Source organism: Elephantulus edwardii, unplaced genomic scaffold (assembly GCF_000299155.1).
Source record: "Elephantulus edwardii isolate Elephantulus edwardi_28Jun2011 unplaced genomic scaffold, EleEdw1.0 scaffold00177, whole genome shotgun sequence".
NCBI lineage: Eukaryota > Metazoa > Chordata > Mammalia > Macroscelidea > Macroscelididae > Elephantulus > Elephantulus edwardii.
This window is the reverse complement of record NW_006399927.1, coordinates 1673474-1681188: the sequence shown is the minus strand read 5'-3', so window position 1 is coordinate 1681188 and position 7715 is coordinate 1673474. Positions and strand designations below refer to the sequence as shown.

Here is a 7715-nt window from a genome sequence, read left to right as displayed (position 1 = left end):
AGAACCAGCTCCCCGTCTTATTGATGGTTTCAATTGTTTTTGTTTCTATCTCAGTGATTTCAGCTCCTGTCCTTATAATTTCTATTCTTCTAGAGGCTGTAGGATTAGATTGTTGATCTTTTTCTCTTAGCTAAGGTGTTGAGTTAAATCATTGATTCTTCTTCTTTCTTCCTTTTTTTATGTGTGTGCCTACTGTTATGAATTGTCCCCTGAAGAATGCCTTAGATGTGTTCAAGAAGTTTTGGTAAGTTGTATTTTCATTATTTGTTTCAAGGAACTTTTTTTTAAACTGTAGAAGACCATTATTGTAGAATGAGAACAAAGATCCAAGAGGGAGGAGGGGATGCTTAACCATAGGGTTACACAATTTGGTGGGTAGAGGGAGGGATGCGTAAATGAAAGGGGAAAGATCCTGTGTGAAAAGCAAAGTATACAAATTTTATGAACTTTGCATGTAAACCAGTATAAAATTTTTTAAAAAGGAAAAAAGAGTTCATTGAGAAAGCAACTGAGATAGGTGAATCAAATTGGAACATGCCAAAGACACACCTCAGTGCTCTGCAAAATGGGGACAACTCTGCCCCAAGTCTTCTGCTTGTCCTAAGGGACCACCTGGCAAAGAAAAGATGGCTGTTGGTACTGAAGTACTTCTGCATTTTGTCTCAGGGCAGAACCATTTAACTGGCCTGAGTCAGCAACTGCTTTCTCTCTTCACACCTACTCCACTCTGAGTTTTCTCTATCATTTCGGGAAGACACAAAGGGAGGTGGTAGAGAAACAAGAAGGGCTCAGATGTGGTGATCATAACTTTCAGTACAACAAACTAGAAGTGAAAGAGCTTGAAAGAAGTGACATTCTCCTTCTTCAAAAAACCCTAACATTGTAATAGTTTAATAAAATTATAATTTCTTTTCAATAACCCACAGACACCCATGATGCCTCCAAATTTTACAGAACAAAAAGCACCTGAGAACTTGGCAGAACATGAATGGCAGCTGGGTCCTCCTAGGCTTCCTGGGGGCTGGCTCAGTTCACCTCCAGTATTTCAGTCTCTGGGAGGCCGGCTTTGGTCTTGTAACTGTCGAAAAGCTTCACTAGGGCCTTCATGTACATGGCATGGTACAGGTCAATGTCCTTCTGGGTCGGATGTTCCAGTTTGGGAATGGTGATGGGCTCACCCACGACAGTGGTGATGGGTTGGGGTAGGGCACCCCAGGTGTCAGAGGAGAAGAAACTTTGGACTCAGAAGATGCATGGGGCAAAGATGACATATTTCTGGAACTTTTACTGGACCCATCAGCCCCAGGAGTCATCCTCAAAGATCACTTGCTCGTATACTTGATTCTCTCCAAAAGAGTAGATGGACACCAAGTCAGATCCATGGCAAAAGGCCAGGTTTACAAAGACCTTCTGGTTGCGCAGAGTGACCGAGTTCTTACCAGGCCCGGAGCTCAGAGACTCAGCTGCACCCGCAACCACTATGATGGTGGCATTGCAGCTCCCATTCTTTGAAGGCGGGTAGTCGATGGTGTCCCGGTTGACAGGACAGATGCCCCCAGACATCAGGTGCTCCCTCAGCATTGGCATCCAGAAGTTACCAGCCACAGTGCACAGGTAGGGCCTTATGCCAGGGAACTTCTTGCTCACTTCGGTGGCCTCCGTGTTGAAGTTGCAGAAGGCACTCAGGCCCATGATGCCATGAGGGTGGTATCCGAAGATGTAGTTGTCAGCAGGTTATGTGTCTTCACCAGCTGGATGGGAAAGTAATTCCAGAAGTAGCACCACACAGTCCAGTTTTGGACCCACTGGGATCTCCTGACATCTTTCTTTGGTGTGTTCTAGTCAAATGCCATCCAGGTGAAGTAGAGCACAGCGATGAGCCAGCACTTGGTGCAGAAGATGTACATGAGGTTGAGGCTGTAGGCCACTCCTAGCACAAGGAAGGACAGGATCTACTGTAGCACTGAGATGACCTGTAGCTGCTTTTCCACCTTGAACCTATTGAGCCAGGTGATGGAGAAGAGGTCCTGGAGGACCGAGAGGATGCTGGAGCCAGTGCCTTGCAAGACGATGGAGTAGGCGGCAATGAGGGTCTTCATCATGAAGCCAGCACATGCAGGCCCAGGCTAGGCAGAAAGCTGCCTTAGCCTTTGCTCCTAGCCGATGCCCCACCACCTGGGACTGGGCTACAAGCAGCACACCACAGCCCTGGGACCATGCCGAAGCCAGTGGTCCAAGCACAAGCTGAGGCCCCAGCCAAGGCGGCAGCCACTGCACTCACTCAGGGAACTTTTTTATTTCATTTATAACCCAGTCATGTTCTAGCAGAGCATTATTTAGTTTCTACATGAGAGATTTTGTAAGCTTTACTCTTCTGTGGTTAATTTCTATTTTTATGGCATTGTGGTCTAAGAAAATACTTTGTATTATTTGAATGTTTTTTAATTTGCTGAGGCCTGCTTTGTGTCCTAATATATGATAGATTCTGGAGAATATTTCATGTGCACTTGAGAAGAAAGTGAACTGAGTTTTCATTGGGTGCAATACTCCGAATACATCCACAGGTTTGAGTTGGCTGATTGTATAGTTTAGATCTTCTGCACCTTTGTTGAGTTTCTTTTTGAGTTGGCCCTATCCTTTATCCCTTAGAGCCAGAGATGTATTTGAACCACAGTTAGACGCTCTACTTTTTGGTTAGATGTGTGTCTACTGCCAAAGCTCTTTAGACTCCAATGCAAACTTAAATTTCACCGACTTTAGCATAATTATCAGAGTCTTCTGTTGACTCTGGTATTTAAATGGAGGATTGTTGTTGTTATTGTTGTTGTTGTGTGCCATCGAATCGCTTGCGACTCATAGCGACCCTAACTCTGCTCTGTTCTGTGCCAATCGCACTGTCTCTGACACTCCCATCCCAATTGCCCCAGTTACTGAATCAATCCACCTCATAGAGGGCCTTCCCCTCCTGCGTTGTCCCTCCACCCTCCCAAGCATGATGTCCCTCTCTAAGGACCTGTCCCTCCTTACAACATGTCCAAAGTATGTTAGATGAAGCCTCAGAATCTTTGCCTCCAAGGAGCCGCCCGGTTTAACCCTCTCCAGGGTGAATCTGTTTGTTTTCCTAGCAGTCCACGGTACCCTCTATACTCTCCCCCAGCACCACAGCTCAAAGGCATCAATTCTCCTTCTATCCTCTTTAGTCATTGTCCAACTCTCTGATGCACAACAAGTGACAGCAAAGACTACCACCTGTATCAGACACACCTTAGTCTCCAGAGAGACACCATTGCTCTTCAGTACTTTGGAGAGGTCCCTAACAGCAGGCTTTCCCATCGCAGTATGTCTTTTAACTTCCTGGCTGCTGGTGCTAAGAGTGTTGACTGGAGCCAAGCAAACTAAAGCTGTGAACAATCTCAATCAATCTCTTCACCATCTATTCTGATGCTGCCAATTGGCCCAGTGGTGAGAATCTTGGTCTTCTTGACAGTGAGCCTCAATCCATATTGAAAACTGCAGTGCTTCAGGTCCTCCTCAGTTTTAGCAAGCAGGGTTGTGTCATCTGCATAACGCAGATTATTGATAGATCTTCCACCAATCCTGATGCCGCATTTCTCCTCAAAGAGCCCAGTCTCCCAAATGATCTGTTCTTCATACAGGCTGAAAAGGTATGGAGACAGGACACATCCCTGGCGTACGCCCTTCCCAATTTTGAACCATGCGGTGTTTCCTTGCTCTGTTCTGATGACTGTCTCCTGGTCCAAGTATAGGTTTCTCATTAGCAAAATCAAGTGTTCTGGGATTCCCATTCTTCTCAGAGTCGGCCACAGTTTGTTATGATCCACACAGTCAAACGCCTTTGCATAATCAATGAAACACAGATAGACATTCTTCTGGTATTCCCTGCTTTCAGCTAAGATCCATCTAACATCAGCTACAATATCCCTAGTACCACGACCCCTTCTAAACCCAGGCTGGACTTCTGACAGTTCTCTGCTGATGTGCTGTTCCAGTCATTTTTGGATAATCTTCAGTAGAATCTTGCTTGCACGTGAAATTAGTGAGATTGTTCTGTAGTTTCCACACTCTGTTGGGTCACCTTTCTTTGGAATGGGAACAAATATAGATCTCTTCCAGTCAGTTGGCCAAGTGGTTGTTCTCCAGATTTCTTGGCACAACTTGGTGAGCACATCCAGGGCAGCATCGGTTAGCTGAAATATGTCAATTGGTATACCATCTTTTCCTGGAACCTTATTTTTTGCCATTTCCTTCAAAGCAGCCTGAACTTCTTCCTTTATCACCATAGGCTCTTGCTCGTACGTTGTTTCATGAATTCTTCTGTGTCTGCCAATTCCTTTCTATAGAGTGACTCAGTATGTTCTTTCCATCTTCTTTTAATACTTCCTGGATCATTTAATATTCTGCCTAAAGCATCTTTGATTATTGCAACTCGAGGTTTGAATTTGTTCTTCAGCTCCTTGAGCTTAAGAAATGCTGAGCGAGTTCAGCTCTTTTGATTTTCTGACTCCAACTCCTTGCACATTTCATTGTAATATTTTACTTTTTAAAGTAAAAATTATGTAGATCACTCGTAACACAAGAATTAACGTGAGAATCTTGTAAGATCATCTCATTGAAATCATTAAGCTCTTCCATGTTCACTTATTTCCTAGTCTAATTGTGTTTTATTAGCATCACTGTCCTTAATCAGTGATCATGAATCACCATAGTCACCAATCAGTGAGCATTTGAAAAGATCCTTGATCTTTGTACAGCTCACATTTATGTTTTGCTTTACCTTTACTAGAACATATAAATAATAAAGTGCAAATTCTGCACCATCAACTTCAAACAGAAATTGTGAGGGAAGGATAAATAAGCAATAAAGTGGCACCAGAAGAATTAAAGGTGGGATAGCCATTCTTTCAAAAAAGAAAAGAGGGAAAAATTAATCTGTGAAAATGTGTAGATCATAGCACCAAAGCAAAATGGCCTGATTTGGAGAATGACATGAAGGAGTAGATTATTTCTTAAAGGGAAAAAAAATCAACCTGTCACTACTGTGGCAATTCAGATGGAGGCAAAGCTTCTGGCAAATTAAAGAGAAATTTCAGATTTCAGGATGGGTTTCTCTTGGGTTATAAATTCACAGAAAGGATTGGCCTTTCCATGAGAATGAGAATGAGAATGGGAATGGGAATGGGAATGGGAATGAGAATGAGAATGAGAATGACATGCATTTTCTGGACTTTGAATAGTTCCAGAAGTCAGATGATGGTAAATTAATGAATAAACTAAAATACTCTGTTCTAAGATAAAAACATAATTTGTTCTTGTAAATTACATTTGTTGATTTTAAAGATATTAGCAAAAAATTATGTTTCAGTAATATTTACGAAAGCAGTAGTAATGACATCTTGTTCTTGTCATTTTAGGTCTTGGATAGTTTTTTACTAACTCTTTGCTCTTTATGCATTCCTACCCTTGGTGTCAACATGGTGTCCCACTTTCATCACAAGCCCGTTTAGCTCACCACTGATTGCACTTGGTTTAGGAGAATACTTACCTTAAATTAAATTTTCATGAAATCAGTTTTCCTAATAACGCTAAACTGGAAAGTAGAGGAAGAAAGAAAGAAAAGTGCCTGCTAACTTATTGCCTTTGAGGGGATGAAGGACCTCCATTGGGTTCCCAGGGCTGTAAATCTTTCTATCAGGTGACTACTAATCTTTCTCCTACAGAGCAATTAGTGAATTTTAGTTACTGACCTGTGATTAACAATCTTACAAACAACCTACTATGTCACTAGGGTTCATATAAATTGAGGTCAACAATTTGTAATAACAATAACAACAATAGTAATAATTGATATAGTGCTTTGTTCTTGATGTTGAGCTTCAAACCATATTGAAGACTATACTCCTTGACCTTCTGCAGCAAGTGTTTCAGGTCTTCCTCAGTTTCAGTGAGCAAGGTTATGTCATCTGTATAATTTAGGTTGTTGATGAGTCTTCCTCCAATTCTGATGCCACATTCTTCCTCATAAAGGCCAGCCTCCAGAATGATCTGATCTGAATGATATATTGAAAAGATATGGATACAGGAAGTATCCTTGACACACTCCTTTCCTGATTTTGAGCCATACAATATTTCCTAGCTCTGTTCTGAGACCTGATTCCTGGTCTGAGTATAGGTTTCACATGAGCACAATCAAGTGTTCTGGGGTTCCCATTATCCTCAAAATTAACCACAATTTGTTGTGATCCACACGGTCAAACACCTTTGAATAGTCAATGAAACACAGAGAGACATTTCTCTGGTACTCTGCTTTCAGCCAAGATCCATCTGACACTGACAATAATGTCTCTAGTGCCACAACCTCTTCTAAACCCAGCTTGTATTTTTGGCAGCTTCATGATAGAGAAGAGATTGAGGTTGTTAACAATTACAGCCTGCTTGGCTCCACAATCAACACTCTTGGCACCAGCAGTCAGGAAATCAAAAGATTAATTACACTGGGAAAATCTGCTCTCAGGGACCTCTCCAGAGTACTAAGAAGCAATGATCTTAGTCTAGAAACCAAGGTGTGTTGGATCCAAGCCATAGTCTTCACAATTACTTGCTATGAATCAGAGAGTTAGACTACGACTAAGGATGACAGAAGAATTGTTGATGAGTTTGAGTTATGGTGCTGAGAAGAATATTGAAGATACCATGGGCCACCAAGAAAACAAATAGGTCTGTGTTGGAGAGGGTGAAACCAAGTTTCTCCTTGGAGGCTAGGAATTTGAAGCTCCATCTCACATACTTTAGGCATGTGACCAAGAGGGACCAGTCCTTGGAGAAGAACATCATGCTCAGAAAGATGGAGTAACAGTGCAGGAGATTAAGACCCCAGAAGAGATGGATCAATACAGTAACTGAGACAATGAAGGTAGGTGTATCAGAGACAATGAGACTGGCTCAGGAGAGGGCAGGCTTTAGAGTTGTGTGCAAAGGGTTGCTATAAGTCACAGGTGACCTGCTGACATATAATAACAATGAAAACAGTGCACTGAATATGTGATGATTGTGCAGCTTGCAAAAATTTATTAATCAGGCATTATTTGCTTAAAATATCATAGTATTGTTTTAGTGTTAAGAGTGAGAGTTGCTGAAAACCCCAATGTTAGGAAGGATGTATACCTCCATAACATGTGATAAAGCCCTAGAGCTTAGTGCATTCACTCTCTGGTCCCCTGTGGAATGAAAAAATTACTGGGAGGATGAAGTGTGGGTGGTGACAAATAAGGTGGATCCCCCTCCCTTCCTGTTGAGTCATTCTACAAACAATCTCTCCATGGAGTTCACAATACCGGAGGGAAGTGGCTTTAGCATTTGGATTCATTGTTCTCTAACATCTGTAACTAAGCTACAACAGCATTCATTGTGCCTTTCTTTTCTTTCTGGCTTCATAAATTTCCTTTCCTTTTTTTTTCTTTTTTTAAATTTTATTTTAATTTTAATGAACATTTACAGAGATTTTGGAATTCCATTAATTCATTGTTGCACTTTTTTCTCTGCCCCCCACCCCCGTTCGCACCTCTCTTTGAAAAGCAAAAGATAAACTTCTTCATTGGTATACAATCTCCCTGCCCCGAATGCACTCCACTTGCAACCTTAATTCTGGACTCTTGTGATAACCATAATACCTTATCACATATCGTTTTTAAACTGTT

General features: G+C 41.9%; 1 pseudogene; it reads right to left on the bottom strand.

The window, feature by feature from the left end:
• Positions 1-1026: 1026 nt before the first annotated feature.
• On the bottom strand, positions 1027-2099 carry LOC102845086 (annotated as a pseudogene).
• Between the last annotated feature and the right edge of the window lie 5616 nt (positions 2100-7715).